Here is a 17,439-nt window from a genome sequence, read left to right as displayed (position 1 = left end):
GTATTCGGAGGAGGAACCCGCCTTGCAATGCCAAAGATTTGCACGCCGGACTTGTCATCATTGAAGCCTAGTTCAGGGGATACTGAGGGAGTCCTGGATTAGGGGGTGTCCGGATGGCCGGACTATGACCTTTGGCCGGACTCCCGGACTATGAAGATACAAGATTGAAGACTTCGTCCCGTGTCCAGATAGGACTTTCCTTGGCGTGGAAAGCAAGCTTGGCGATTCGATATGAAGATCTCCTCCCATTGTAACCGACTCTGTGTAACCCTAGCCCTCTCCGGTGTCTATATAAACCGGAGAGTTTTGGTCCGTAGGACGAACAACAATCATACCATAGGCTAGCTTCTAGGGTTTAGCCTCTTTGATCTCGTGGTAGATCAACTCTTGTACTACCCATATCATCAATATTAATCAAGCAGGAGTAGGGTTTGACCTCCATCGAGAGGGCCCGAACCTGGGTAAAAACATCGTGTCCCTTGTCTCCTGTTACCATCCGCCTAGACGCACAGTTCGGGACCCCCTACCCGAGATCCGCCGGTTTTGACACCGACAGTGTCCATTTTCATAACTGTGTGCGATAGGTATTCCTATCACGCACGCACACAGGTTTGAAACGTTTGCCGTATTACCATGAATCACACATGCATATGAGACAAAACTGTGTGTGCATACATCGGGCATCGCAAACATTTCACATCAAAGAACCATCTATTCTCTATTTTTCGTTGCACACGTTGTTTTCTTTCTAACCGTGTGTACATTATTTTATTCTCTTGTGTTTAATTTTATTTTTCCTTGTAATTATTATTCGAATTGGAAATTTTGAAATATGAAATGTGGAATTCAAATTCTCAGCACAATGGTTCAACAACCAATCCATAAAGAAAATTCTCAGTACAATATGTTCATTAATTACAGGATTAGGCAGCAATTAACGATGATGAACCACAATATTTAGAGGCGGTAAAGCTCAAGAGACACGTGTAAATCATTTTGTCTACCGATGGTGTTGAAGAAGCGGAATGCCCATAATGTGCCCTCCTGCATGCCATAGGCACGAACAACTTTTGTCCAACCCCTTGTGTCGATTGCCCGCACATCCTTCACCACCTTCAGGAAGACTTCTAGAGCATTATCATGGTAGTATGAATTATATACTTAACCTTAGTTGCCTTCACTTCGGTCATATAGTTTGCAAGGTAATCATCAGTAAATTGCTTCAGAAACCACTGAAAAGGGAAAACTTTCAAATACTCAGGTGTGATAGAGTAACTTGTTGTGGGCAGGGGGAAAAGGCAACACATTACTTACCATCCTAAAGTTCACTGTTGTCTTGGACAAAGTGTAAATAAAGAGCTTAATTCCCATAACCCGTCTCTTTCGCCTAAAATCTTTCTTAGTTTTCTCACTTGACGCTTGTTCATGAATATGTCATTGCCCCATACGCAAAAGGGATCGAAGCATGGATGAGTACCGCTCATATATGTACCTACAAGCAACCAGTAAATGTTAGAAGCTAAACTGATATTGCACAAATGATGTAAAATACAACTACCTCCGTTCCTAAGTACAAGTATTTTTAGAGATTTCAATATGAACTACATACAGATGTATATAGGCATAGTTTAGATTAGAATCTAGATTCACTCATTTTGCTCCGTATGTAGTCTATATTGGAATCTCTGAAAATACTTATATTTAGGAACATATGGTGTATAAGTCATCGGATGCAGCTAACCTCGACGGCAAACAACAGCATCGCCCATTGTAGTCTTGTGTAAGTACATGGAAAGGCAATGTTAACTACAATAGGGTTAACATCCACCAAAAATAGCAAATGGTAATAAAACGACAACATCAGTAGTGATATGTTCATTGCGAAAGAGTAGAGCGGTAGCAAAGGGACAAATTAAAAAATGGATAGAATTGTTTAGTACAACAGATAACCTAGTATAGCCATTGAAACTGGTACTGATAGAAATGAAATTGACAGAGTTAAACATCTCAAGGTAGGTGCTGCTAGAGCAGAGAATGGCCCTGTTGTCCATAAAAAGATAGGGAAAATAGATAAGACGGGTTAGGCGTGTTCACTACAACATGCTTAATACATGAACCGTACAAAACATGGCCATTGCAACTGGTATTGGTAAGATTCAACTGGTTAGTTTATACATGGTAAGTCCCGAGGGATAGTTGCTGGGGCTCTTCATATGGACAAGAGCCTGCCCCAAGTCGGTCGTAGCGGAGGCGAGGTGTTCCTCTGGGTCGAAGCATGGATCAGTGCGACACCTACAAGAAGCAAGTAAATGTTAGAAGCCAAACTGCACTTGCACAAATGATGTAAAATACTGTAAGACATGGGATGCAACTAACCTTGATGGCAAACAACAGCATCGCCCGTTATGGCCCTACGTAAGTACATGGAAAGGAATGTTAACTACAATAGGGTTAGCATCCATTAAAAATAGCAAATGGGCACCATCTCTATTATATCTTCATTGCAGAGAGTAGCACGGTAGCAAAGGGACAGATTAAAAAATGGGTACAACTATTAATTGCAACAGGCTTAACAGCATCCTAAGTCATGTTTTGTAAGTTCATAACTCCTATTGGTGAAATTGAGCTGGACAGTTCATACTTGAACATCACACAGTGTGCAGTACTGAAAATAACAAGGCACGTTTAGCTACATGCAACCTAGTATAGCTATTGAAACTGGTACTGATAAAAATGCAACTGGCAGAGTTAAACATCTCAAGGCAGGTGCTGCTAGAGTAGACAATGGCCCAGTTGTCTATAAGAAGGTAGGGAAAATAGCTAAGACGTGTTAGGAATGTTTACTATGACATGCTTAATACATCAACCGTACAAAACATAGCCATTGCAACTGGTATTGCTAAGATTGAACTGGTGAGTTCATACTTGGTAAATCCTGAAAGGTAGTTGCTGGGGCACTTCATCTTGGCCAGAGCCCACCCAAAGTCAGCAGCGGCGGAGGCGAGGTGTTCCTCTGGGTCGAAGTGTTGATCAGTGCCGCTGACATGTGTACCTACACACAACCAGTAAATGTTAGAAGTTAGACTGCAATTGCATAAATGATGTAAAATACTGTAAGACATGGGATGCAGCTAACCTCGACGGCAAACAACAGCATCGCCTGTTATGGCTTTGCATAAGTAGATGGAAAGGCATGTTAACTACAACAGGGTTAGCATCCACAAAAAATAGCAAATGGGCAGCATCTCTAGTGATATCTTCATCACGAACAGTAGCACGGTAGCAAAGGGACATATTAAAATAGATACAACTGTTAATTACAAAAGGCTTAATAGCATCCTGAGTCATGTATTGTAAGTTCATTGCCGGTATTAGTGAAATTGAACTGGACAGTTAATACTTGAACATCACACAGTTTGCACTACTGAAATAAACAAGACACGAACATGCTTAATACATCAACCGTACAAAATATAGCCATTGCAAGTGGTATTGGTAAGATTGAGCTGGTCAGATCATATTTGGTAAGTCCTGGGGGGTAGTCGTTGGGGCACTTCATCTGGGCCAGAGCCTGCACCAAGTCGGCGGCGGCGGAGGCGAGGTGTTCCTCCGGGTTAACACGCACAGCGACCATCGCGCCATCGACCTCTATCATCTCCTCGACCTCTACGTGATATGTGGTTGGCCTTGACCGGCGATGCTCTGGAGGTAGGGCGATGGGGATTTGGAGGCATGATGATGTTTTGCAGGTGCCATTCAAGCAATCAGGCCGGGGCCATGATAGAGATCAGTGGGTTACCTGACTGGATCGACGATGCTCGGGCAGAACGTAGATGTGGTTGAAGTTGTGGTTGCAGCGGCGGAGGTTTGAGCTTCCGAGAGGGGGTGGGGGCGGCGTGGGGGGGATACTACAGAAATTTGATGGGTGAGGACATGGTGGGAGGAATAAATTCTGAAATCGCGTGCCTAATGAAAATTTTGCTGCGAAACTTGAAACTTGGGCGGGGGAAACACACAACGCAAATGAAGCGCGTAAAATACTCGTGTGCGAGAAAAGAGAAAATTGGCAGATCCCGTCTCCAAAAAAATGTACACGTGTACTTGATATTTTCTGTCAATTGTACGCTTGCTTTATTAGGAAACATCACACATGTAACTGACTTGTGGATCATTAACGCAAAAAATGAACACAGGTACGCCATAGAAACTGTGTGTTTTGTGATCTTCTAATAATTCTTATATCTATCAGCATCTCCAGGAACACCTAATTTAAAAATCTCTTTCATTGTAGCAGGGTTATTAAATGTACATGAATGAGGCAAAGGTGACACCCGATGAACAATCATCGGTTTATGAAATGCAATCAAGTGTCAACCTGCCTCGCTCACATAGCCAAAATTGATCTTGTGCAACAAGAGATAAGCTTGCTGCCATTCACTGGCGGGGCTATTTAAGCCGGTGTGCGGCAAACTCGCGCGGCAAGGTGGGACTAAACCATCTACGGCCAGCTCTAGTCTCCAGTGGCTTTCGGTGGCCACGGGCGGACGTTTCGGGAGGATTTAGGGCCAGTGTGCGGCTACAAAACTTCAGTGAACACATGCTAATCAACACTCAAAGCCCTCAAAGGATGCGCTTATCGACATTGTACGTTAATAATAGATAGTACCAACTTAAAATGCTACTGGTAATTTGCTCTAAAACTAGTGCGTATGTAGTACTGGTAGATGCTCGTAATTAATTATACAAACTTACGGGCGACACACGCACTAACTACTTCTCACATGCTGGCATCGGGGCCTGCTGGCCAGACGCCGCCATTCTCCTTCCCGACCTTGTCGGCGGTAGCCCACCATGCTTCAATCTCCGCCGAGCTCTCCTCAGCATGGCGTGCAGCCTCTTCTTTCTTGTGGTAGCGGGACTCTCTTTTCTTGACTATTTTTTGCCTTTTCCGCTCCTTCTGTGTGGCTTTGGCCGCCTCTAGATCCACCGCCCATTCGACCATGGCAACATCAAAGTCCGCCCGTGTACTTGTGTGGCTGTGGGCGGCGATGAACTCAGCGCCAACGCTTCCTTACCATGTGAGTGGTCGCGGGCGGCGAGGAACTCGGTGTGGCAGGATACCATTGCTTCCTTACCAGTTATTGTGCACCGCGATGCCATGAGCGACGCTTGGAGAGAGCTCTGGGACGGAGTGGCTGGACAGCCGTACAGTGCGGTGGTTTTTAAGAGCTCAAGGACAAATGACAAAGGAAATTTGACTTCCCTTACAATCTTGCTCATTCATTATCGCACACGGTTCACCTCCATGGCCTCCGGAAACAATGTGCGCTGAGCCTATTGTGTGTTACGTTATGATTGCCCAGAACCCCGGCCACGCGGATCACGCGTGTGCACCGTAGGATGCGCCACAATCGAACGACAATCCACATCCCTCTCATCACACCCATGCAGCTGTAGCTGGATTGGATTTATCTGTGCCAAATGCCTAGAAAATGCACATAATCCCCTAAATATGGTAAATGAGCCCGGAAAAGTGCCAAATTTGAACACGGTGATTTGTAGGGTGTATGTTCATCGTAGAAAAAAACTCAAGGACAAAGAACGGAGGAAAGTTGGATTCGCCTTCAATTAGTGATTTCCCCCTGAAACCATGGAACTTCCTCGATGATGGTTCGATTTATGAAGGGTGTGCATGATGACATAAGCAAAACCTTCTCCATTTTTTACCAGGGCATGGTGAGGCTATACCATGGCACCATGCCAGGCATAATGTTTTCCAAGCATGTATTTCATTTTTCTATTGTTGAAAAATTAATAAACAAACGTTTGTGGTTGACTATTGCCACACACTTCCCTGAAATCTCCGCCCATTCCTTGTAAAAGGCATGAGAATTTACTAAATAGCACGAGCATGGTTTTCCAGACCGTTCTTGTGCACCTTTTCATGCACCAATTGTTTGAATTTGAATTGTGTGCATTAATGCCTAGAAAATGCACATAATCCCCTAAATATGGTAAATAAACCCAAAAATGTGCCAAATTTGAACACAACGATTTGCAGGGTGTATGTTCATCATAGAAAAAAAACATGAACAAACTAGGAAGGAAATTTGGATTCCCCTTTCAATCTCGATGATTTCCCCCTCATAATCATGAAACTTCCTTGGTGATGGTTCGATTTACGAAGGGCGTGCATGACGACATAAGCCATACCTTATCAATTTTTTACCAGGGCACAGTGAGGCCAACCATGGCACCATGCCAAACGTCATGCTTTTCAATCATGTATTTCATTTTTCTATAGTTGAAAAAATAATAAACGACGCGTTTGTGGTTGACTATTGCCACACTTTCCTTGAAATCTCTGCCCATTCCTTGTAAAAGGCGTGAGAATTTTGTGGTGGGTGATCATCTTGAGCTTGTGTTCCCTTGAAGTAAGTGGGGTCATACTTCTCTTGTTGAGGAACAAACTTCGTCTTGGGATATTGAACTTCTTCCCACTCAACTCCATTGGCATTGAACTTTCGTTCAAAACCAACACCTTGATTCTTCCGGTGCCTTCCTTGCTTGCGTATAATTTCCTCAAATTGCTTACTTTCGGCAAGGATCTTGTAAACACCTTTCTCTATAATTCCCTTCAATAAGCTGTTTTCTTGTTCAAGTATAACTTGGCTAAGAGAATCATTAGTAGAATCAAGAGAACTACTAGATGCAACAATATTGGATTTAACATGATTATTGTTACTACTAGAGGAAGAATCCTTCTTGTTCTTATTGCTAGATTTTACTTGTGGCATATAAGTGGACAAGAGGAGATGTTTGGCAATGTAAGAAGAACTCTTCTTTGGAAGATCATCATTGATTGCTTTTAGGAACCCATGCTCTTGCTCTAAATTCAGCTTCTCGAACCATAGCTTCTCATGAGTCCTTAGGAGCTCTCGATGATCCTCTAGAGAAGTTTTATGAGCTGACTTAAGAGTGTTTAGTTCTTTAGTTAAACGCTCAATCTCCTTCTTATCATTGTCATTCATTTCATCTTGATTAACATGATTAATAGCAAGTTCATTACAGTTTTCATTACTAGCATTGTCAACAACTAAATCATCATCACCTAGAAAATCATCTTCATCACTATTGAAATCAACATACTCGGGGTGTGATACCTTAGGGCCTTTAGCCATGAAGAACCTTCCAATTCCTTCATTTGGTGAGTCAAATATGTCGTAGGAGTTGGATGACACAAGTGCAAGACTGGCAACACCTTCATCTTGAGTATATTCAGAGTCGGAGTGATAGCTTCTCTCGGAGTAGTTGTCGGAGTTGGAACTGGATACCCATTCACCAACGTGAGCTTGATGTCTTTGTCTTGTGTAGCTCTTTGATGACTTGTCCTTCCTTTCCGAATCCTTGCTTCTACGAGGGGGTCTTTGTTCATAATGATCATCTCTACTCCTTCTCTCTCTTGGAAGTGATTCATTTCTTTTAGTCCTCCTTTTTGGTGAATCTTATCTTTTATTGTAGGGAGCCATACACTCATTAGAGTAGTGTCCGGGTCTTCCACAATTGTAGCAATTATGATCACGACTAGAAGATCTTTTGTCATTGTAGGATCTTGACTTGGAACTTCTCTCTTTGCTTCTATTCTTGTAGAATTGATTGAAGTTCTTCACCATTAAGCTCAATTCTTCACTGAGGACTTGTTTCTCACTTGATGTTGTAGGAGCATCACTTGAAGCTTTGTAAGCACCACTTGACTTGTTGTGGAGCTCTTCCTTATCCTTGAGTGATATCCCATGAGCAACAATTCTACCAATTACTTATGTGGGCTTGAGATCTTTGTAATTGCGCATCATTTGGATCAAGGTGCACACGGTATTATATTTTCCATCCAAGGCTCTTAGGATCTTCTTGATGATGAATTTGTCGGTCATCTCTTCGCGTCCTAAGCCGGCAATCTCATTTGTGATGAGAGAAATCCTAGAGTACATCTCAGCGACTCCTTCACCATCCTTCATCTTGAACTTGTTAAGTTGACTTTGAAGCACATCCAATTTGGATTCCATGACGGAATCGATACCTTTATGCATATACCCCAAAGTATCCCAAATTTCCTTTGCATTCTCAAGATGGCTGATTTTGTTGAATTCTTTGGGGCACAATCCGTTGAAGAGAATATCGCAACCTTGAGCATTGTATTGCAACATCTTTATTTATTCCATGGACATTTCTCGATCTGTTCTTTTCCATCCTCAAAGAAATCACCTTGCGAACCAATGTGCACAATAGCCCAAATGGTGGGGTTATGACCAAGAATATGCTTTTTCATCTTATGCTTCCAACTAGCAAAATTAGTACCGTCAAAGTAAGGACCTCTATGGTGATAATTTCCCTTGCTAGATGCCATACTCTCCTAGGTTGTGAAACCAAGGCTGTAATCACCAAATCTTTGGAAATCAAAGCAAATGTAGACCAAAGCTCTGATACCGCTTGTAGGATCAAAAGTAGGTCTAGAGGGAGGGTGATTAGGCTACTTGACCAAATAAAAATCTAACCTTTTGCCAATTTTAGTTGTGGGGAGATTTTAGCAACTTAGCACAATTCAAGCAATCAACCTACACATGCAATTCTAAGATTGCAGCAACGAAAATTAAAACATTGCATATGAAGGTAAAGGGAAAGGGTTTGGAGAGTGCAAATGCAATGATGACATGGAGATTTTTGGCGTGGTTCTGATAGGTGGTGCTATCGTACGTCCACGTTGATGGAGACTTCAACCCACGAAGGGTAACGGTTGCACGAGTCCACGGAGGGCTCCAGCCACGAAGGGTCCACGAAGAAGCAACCTTGTCCCTCCCACCATGGCCATCGCCCCCAAAGTACTTGCCTCACTAGGGTAGATCTTCACAAAGTAGGTGATCTCCTTGCCCTTACAAACTTCTTGGTTCAACTCCACAATCTTGTCGGAGGCTCCCAAGCGACACCTAACCAATCTAGGAGACACCACTCTCCAAAAAGTAATAAATGGTGTGTTGATGATGAACTCCTTGCTCTTGTGCTTCAAATGATGGTCTCCCAAAAACTCGACTCTCTCTCACAGATTTGGATATGGTGGAAATATGATTTGAGTGGAAAACAGCTAGGAGAAGGCTAGAAATCAAGATTCTTGTGGTTGGAATGGAATATCTTGATCTCAACACATGAGTAGGTGGTTCTCTCTCAGAAAATGTAGGCTAGAAGTGTAGGCACATTCTGATGGCTCTCTCTCACATGGAGAGGGGGTGGAGGGGTACATATATCCTCCACACAAAATCCAACCATTACACACATTTGACCCAACTCGGTGAGACCGAATAGAAGAACTCGGTGATACCGATTTAATTCAAAATGTGAACATTAGGAATCTCGGTGGGACCGACTAAACAACTTGGTGGGACCGATGTGCTAGGGCTTAGGGAAAACATCAATGGTGGCGCCGATTGCATTAACTTGATTAGACCAAAGTGAAGCAATAAGGCAACAGAGAGAATGTCAAGTAAAGTCGGTGGGACCGATTGCACATTTCGGTGAGACCGAAATAATTGCAACAGGCAACAAAGAGTTTGCAAGGCCATCACGGTGAGACCAAGATCCATATCGGTGTGACCGAGGTGTTAGGGTTTATGGCAGTGGCTATGTCAAATGAATTCGGTGGCGCCAGACAGAATGTTTCGGTGGGGCCAAGTTTGACTTTGAGTTTTGGACATATTTGGAAATTATAAGTGGTTGAGGGCTTTGGAGCAATATCACTAAGCATTTTGAGCAAGTAGATCATTAAGCAACACCTCATCCCCTTTTAATAGTATTGGCTTTCCTGTGGACTCAATGTGATCTTGGATCACTAAAATATAAATGAAGAGTCTTGAGCTTTTGCAAAAATGTGTCCTTAACATTTTGAGGGGTCCACATCTCTAGTCCATGACATGTCATTCATTGAACTTTCTGAAATATTAAACTTCAATGGATATTAGCTCAATGAGCTATATGCTGTTATGAATTACCAAAACCACCCGGGGATTAGTTGCACTTTCGCACCGGCGGTGGACTTCCTGGGACCCAAGTGGCAACAGCCTCCCGTGTTCTACTTTCCCTCGAAGTTGCTAGCGGACATGGACGCGGATGCGTTGGCCACCAACTCGTCGATCTCCTCCGCGCACTTTCCTTCTTTCTCCGTCTGCATGGTGCAGCTACACGCGCATTGACTATGGATGGCGCGGTCGTAGGCATTGGAGGGGCAGTATGACGCAACATCGTCCATGCCCGTGCCGCCGTGCTCCCTTCCATGCCGGCCTGGAGCAACTCACCACTCCTCCGCGAGCTGGCTTCAAGCGGCTAGTTCCTGAACCACGCACCAAAATTGGGTGGCAATTTGCTCCGGCTGCCTAGCGGAGGGAGGTGGAGCAGCGAGCTGCCTCGCTCATATCCGCCGGGCTTGGCGGGCCACCATGTCGGCTTTTATGCCCGATAACTCCTCTTCCTGCCCATTGGATGCCATCAAAATGGTGAAGTAGGAGATGGGTGGAGCGATGGAGGGGTGTGATTCTTGCCCAGAGCCTGCCATCGTTTAAATAGAGGGCGGACGGCAGGAGCTAGGCCGGCGTGGCCTTTAATGTCGGTCCTCTCCTAAATGGATGTGTGTCCGGAGTAGATTTCTCAGCTTCCACGTGGGGTTAATGTGGTGTATGAGGAGGCGTGTTCATCCGGACGTGCAGCGGGCGGCGCTCTCGGCCGGCGCGCCACTTCAATGGAGGAGGTAGTGAGAGGTCACGTCCGCCCTGACCCGTCTCCAATGTGAAGTCGCATGATCTATAACAACATGATTGCGGGCAGCTGGCGCCGGGCGGGCGCGCACATGAGGGGAAGGGTTTTTTATGGGCCAGGACAGTCAGAAGAGGGCTTGTAAGCGATCCGGACTCCCACAAATCTTCCCCACTTTTGTCTCCGGTTTGCAGGAGATATGGCGTCTGGACCACTATGCGGATTGATACAGGTCAGCATTGGATGGCTTCTGATAGGAGCTGGTTCCTACCAGGTCTATCCCTCAGTGTTTTAGGGGTGGAAGGGAGGCTGTCGAGGTGATGGGCACAAGCGGCAGCGCCTCGGCACCGTGGTCACTAGAGAGAGAGAGAGAGAGAGAGAGAGAGAGAGACAGAGACAGAGACAGAGAGAGAGAGAGAGAGAGAGAGAGAGAGAGAGAGAGAGAGAGAGACCGAGAGAGAGAGAGGGCGCAGGGGTTCGACTAGGGTTTAGGGTTCCGGCTCCTGAAGGGAGCCGGACAATAGTTATGACTTATTGCTTAATTCCAAAACGAGTCCTTACAAGTGTTTATATAATCCTCTGATAATCCCCAAGTGCAGGGAATCATCGTAGCAATTTCCAAAGGTGGAAGTGATAAGCATGGAGTGTCGAGCCCACAAGGAGCTAAAGGTAAGATCAATATTCTCTCAAGTCCTATCTGCCACTAATACGACTCTACGTACACCAAACGTTTGCTTCTAACTAGAAACAAGAAATAAAACTATGTTGTGGGTATGAAGAGGACAACTTTGCATGGTATCAGAGAGCTAAAATATAAAAGTAGGGCTTGTTATCATAAAGTTAGAATATATTACTAAATATTATAAATAGCGAGTGTGGAATAATGATGGGTTGGCGTGCGGAATTGTCCTAGGCAGTTGTTAACAAGACCGGTAATCACTATTGCAATTTCATATGAGGGAGAGGCATAAGCTAACATACTTTCTCTTCTTGTATCATATGCACTTATGATTTGAAAGCACAAGTGCTCCCTGGGTGATTTTGGTAATTAATGTCAACATATCTCTTGTTGGACTAATACTTTTATCTAGTGCATTTCAGATAAGTCCAACAGTGGAGTGGAATGGACAAGAAGATGTGGAACCCCTTCAAGATGCTAAAGACAAAGGATTGGCTCAAGATCAAAGCTCAGGACTCTACATTTTCTGTTTCAGTGATCCAAGATCACATTGAGTCTATAGGAAAGTCAATACTATTAAAAGGGGATGAGGTGTTGCTTAATGGCTTGCTTGCTCAAAGTGCATAGTGATATGCTCCAAAGCCCTCAGCCACTTTCTCATATCCACATATGTCCCAAACCAAAAAGTCAAGCTTGGCCCCATCGATTTGATCCATCCGGCGCCACTGAGTTCAGTTGACATAGCCACTGCCAGAAACCCTAATCAATTCGGTCACACCGATGGGAGTCTCACCGAGATGGGCTTGCGAACTCTCTGTTGTCTATTGCAATATTTTCGGTCCCACCGAGAAGATGTAATCGGTCACACCGAGTTTGCCTAACCAACTCTCTGTTTCGCTTATTACCAAATTGGTCCCACCGAGTTGTGTAATCGGTCAAACTGAGATGAGGTTTTACCCTAACCCTTGCGCATCGGTCCCACCGAGTTGATCATATCGGTCCCACCAAAATTGCCTAACGGTCACATTATGTACTGGATCGGTCCGACCGAGTTTTCTGATTCGGTCCCACCGAGTTTGGTACATTGTGTGTAATGGTTAGATCTTGTGTGGAGGCTATATATACCCCTCCACCCTCTCCTCATTCGTGAGAAAGCCATCAGAACGTGCCTACACTTCCAGCATTCATTTTCTGAGAGAGAACCACCTACTCATGTGTTGAGGCCAAGATATTCCAATCCAACCATATGAATCTTGATCTCTAGCCTTCCCCAAGTTGCTTTCCACTCAAATCATCTTTCTACCAAATCCAATCCTATGAGAGTGAGTTGAGTGTTGGGGAGACTATCATTTGAAGCACAAGAGCAAGGAGTTCATCACTAACACACCATCTATTACCTTTTGGAGAGTGGTGTCTCCTAGATTGGTTAGGTGTCACTTGGGAGCCTCCGACAAGATTGTGGAGTTGAACCAAGGAGTTTGTAAGGGCAAGGAGATCGCCTACTTCGTGAAGATCTACCCTAGTGAGGCAAGTCCTTCGTGGGCGATGGCCATGGTGGGATAGACAAGGTTGCTTCTTCGTGGACCCTTCGTGGGTGGAGCCCTCCGTGGACTCGCGCAACCGTTACCCTTCGTGGGTTGAAGTCTCCATCAACGTGGATGTACGATAGCACCACCTATCGGAACCACGCCAAAAACATCCGTGTCTCCAATTGCGTTTGCACACTCCAATCCCATCCCTTTACTTTCTTGCAAGTTGCATGCTTTACTTTCCGCTGCCCATATACTCTTTGCATGCTTGCTTGATATGTATTGTGAATGGTTAAACTTGTGCTTAAACTCCACCTAAACTTGAAAAACTTAAAAACTGCCAACTTTGTGTGTTAAGGGTCTATTCACCCCCCTCTAGACACCTCTTCTCGATCCTTTCAATTGGTATCAGAGCTTTGGTCTCCTTGCTTTGGTTTAAACACCATTGGAGGAAGATGGATGAGTCTACTTTGGGGAGTCTTAGACATAGAGTGCCTATCCTTAATGGAGAGTACTTTCATGAGTGGAAAAATGAGATGCGATCTTCAATGAATATCATTTGAACAAGTACATTACTAGCCCTTGTGCACCTCATGTTGATCCTATGCATCCTACTCTTGATGAGTCCATTGACATGATTCACAATCTTAGAACTGTTAATCTTATCACTAGAGGTTTGCCTAGAAACTTGATTGGTTGCTTGCCTATTAATTGTGCCTACACCATATGGAGATTTCTCGAGGAAAGATTCCCAAACTATCCCTTGCAAAATCTAGATGAGATTCTTCATAAGTCTATTGCCTTGAGTAAGATGAATTCCAATGATCCTAAGTTTGGTGATTGTCTATTTGAGCTTACAAATCTTATGCCTGCCAAAGGAGATGTTGGAATTATTAGCAATATTATTTCTGAAGCTATTAGAATTCATAAAGATGATCATTGTCAAAATCATGTATCTAATGAATCACCCTCTCTAGGAATTGATCCACCACATGACGATGTCGAACATGGATACTATGATGAGGATGATGATAGTGACTATGATCTTGATGATGCAATGAGACACTTTGGTCTTATGGCAAATCTTCGGGGATACATGGCAGGAGGAAAGGAATGGGTCCTTGATAGTGGATGTACCGATCACATGACTGGAGATAAAGATATGTTTCCTGAGCTTGCTGAAAACGACGGCCCTCGAAAGTATGTCACTTTTGGTGATAAATCAAAGGGTAAGGTGGTTGGCCTCCGTAAGGGGGCCATCTCACATGATAGCTCCATACAAAATGTCATGCTCGTTGAATCTCTTGGCTGTAATCTACTTTCTGTTTCTAGACTAGCTGACTTTGGTTTCAATGTCCTATTTACCAAAGTAGATTGCCAAGTGTTTCATAGAGATAATCATAAAATGGTATTTACCGGTATACGTAAAGGTGATCTATACATTGTTGATTTCAGTAAAAAGGCTCAACCTAGAACTTGCTTAATTGCTAAATCTTCTAAAGGCTGGTTGTGGCATAGGCGGTTAGGTCATGTGGGCATGCGAAACCTTGACAAGCTTATTAAAGGAGATCATATCCTTGGTGTTAAAGATGTCATATTTGATAAGGATAGACTTTGCAGTGCTTTCCAAGAAGGAAAACAGGTTGGAGGAAGCCACCCCGTGAAGAACATCATGACCACAAGGAGACCGCTCGAGCTACTTCACATGGATCTTTTCGGTCCCAATGCTTACAAAAGTCTTGGTGGAAACTCATTTGGTCTAGTTATAGTTGATGATTTTTCAAGATTTACGTGGGTGTTCTTTCTCGATGATAAATCACAGGTCCAAAAGATCTTAAAAAACTTCGCTAGGAAGGCACAAAATCAATTTGAAGTGAAGATCAAGAAGGTTCGTACCGACAATGGAACGGAGTTCAAGAACGCCAATGTGGACACCTTTCTTGACGAAGAAGGGATTTCACATGAGTTCTCAGCTACGCACACACCTCAAAAAAATGGAATTGTTGAGAGGAAGAACCGGACGCTCATCGAAATGGCAAGAACGATGCTTGATGAGTACAAGACGCCAAAACACTTTTGGGCGGAAGCGGTTGAGACAGCTTGTCATGCGACAAATCGCTTGTATCTTCACAAGCTACTTGGCAAGACGGCATACGAGCTCCTCACCGGTAACAAACCCCAAGTTGGATACTTTCGAGTATTCGGCTCAAAGTGCTACATTCTTGATAAGCATCGTCGTTCTAAATTTGCTCCTAAATCTCATGAGGTTTCCTACTTGGTTACGGCTCAAACTCTCACACTTACCGTGTCTACAACAATTTCACCCGAAAGGTTGAAGAGACGGTAGATGTGAAGTTTGATGAATCTAACGGCTCGCAAGTAGAGCAATTGCCAATTGATGTAGGAGATAAAGATCCTTCAGAAGCAATCCAAGACTTGTCTATTGGCAAGGTTCGTCCAACGGAGGTGAAGGAGAGTACCTCGTCCGTCCAAGTGGAAGCTTCTACCTCACGACAAGGTGAACCAAGAGTTGACATGGAAGCATCCACAAGTGGGACACACCAAGATGAAGAAAACGAGGAAGTACACCAATATCAACCTCATCAACCTCCTTCTCCACCACGACGAGAGAACGACAACGTCAACAATGATGAAGGCCAAGAAGAAGAACGAGATGATGAAGAAGATGTTCCACCCGATCAAAGCAAAAGCTCTCACGAGTTCGAGCAAGAGTTGCTAGAGACCATCCCGTCGAGCAAATCTACAATGATATCCAAACCGGGAGAATCACTCGCACTAAATCTCGTTTGGCTAACTTTTGTGAACATTATTCATTCATCTCTAGCATTGAACCCATGAAGGTTGAAGAAGCATTGGAAGATCCGGATTGGATAAACGCCATGCATGAAGAACTACACAACTTTGAGAGAAACCAAGTGTGGACATTGGTCGAGAAGCCCGACAACAACCATAACATCATCGGTACCAAATGGGTGTTTCGCAACAAGCAAGATGAAGATGGACAAGTAGTTCGCAACAAAGCACGTCTCGTCGCCCAAGGCTACACTCAAGTCGAAGGTATGGACTATGGTGAGACATATGCCCCCGTTGCTAGACTTGAGTCCATTCGCATCTTACTTGCCTATGCTAATCACCATGATATCACTTTATACCAAATGGACATTAAAAGTGCTTTTCTAAATGGTGAAATTGAGGAGGAAGTTTATGTTAAACAACCTCCCGGCTTTGTTAATCCTAAGAAACCCAATCATGTTTACAAACTTCACAAAGCTCTTTATGGTCTTAAACAAGCTCCTAGAGCATGGTATAAATGCTTGACCAAGTTCCTTATTGAAAAAGGCTTTGAGATTGGAAAAATTGATTCTACTCTTTTCACTAAAAGGGTTAATGGAGAATTATTTGTGTGCCAAATCTATGTTGATGATATTATATTTGGATCTACTAACCCTCATTTTAGTGAGAAGTTTGGGAAGCTTATGTCGGAGAAGTTTGAGATGTCTATGATGAGTGAACTCAAGTTCTTTCTTGGTTTGCAAATCAAGCAAACTAAGGAAGGTACCTTTGTCTCTCAAACGAAGTACACCAAGGACTTGTTCAAGAAGTTCAATATGCAAGAATGCAAAGGTATGAGTACACCCATGCCTACTAGTGGACATCTTGACTTGACGAAAGATGGTGAACCCGTTGATCAAAAGGTTTACCGCTCTATGATTGGTTCATTATTATATCTATGTGCCTCTCGTCCCGATATTATGCTAAGTGTGTGCATGTGTGCACGATATCAAGCGGCCCCTAAAGAATGTCATCTTAAGGCCGTGAAAAGGATAGTGAGATACTTAATACATACACCAAACTTTGGCATTTGGTATCCAAAGAGGGCCTCTTTTAATCTTGTTGGCTACTCCGACTCGGACTATGCCGGTGACAAGGTTGATAGAAAGTCCACTTCGGGTACTTGTCAATTTCTTGGTAGATCTCTTGTGTCTTGGTCCTCCAAGAAACAAAACTTGGTATCCTTATCCACCGCCGAAGCGGAATATATTGCCTCCGGTTCATGGTGTGCTCAATTACTTTGGATGACCCAAACTCTTAAAGATTATGGGATATATGTGAAACATGTTCCTTTGCTTTGTGACAACGAAAGTGCTATTAAGATTGCTCACAATCCCGTGCAACACTCTCAAACTAAGCACATTGAAGTTCGTCATCATTTCATTCGAGATCATGTTGCTAAGGGTGATATTAACCTTAAGCATGTTCGCACCGACAAGCAATTGGCGGATATATTCACTAAACCACTTGATGAGAAAGTGTTTTGCAGGTTGAGAGGTGAATTGAACATCATTGATGCTTCAAACTTGGAATAGGAACTCTATTTGGATACATGCAAGGCATGAGCCTATGACTAATCCTTGA

Source organism: Triticum aestivum, chromosome 3B, assembly GCF_018294505.1.
Source record: "Triticum aestivum cultivar Chinese Spring chromosome 3B, IWGSC CS RefSeq v2.1, whole genome shotgun sequence".
In the NCBI taxonomy this organism is placed as follows: domain Eukaryota; kingdom Viridiplantae; phylum Streptophyta; class Magnoliopsida; order Poales; family Poaceae; genus Triticum; species Triticum aestivum.
This window is presented reverse-complemented; position numbering follows the sequence as displayed.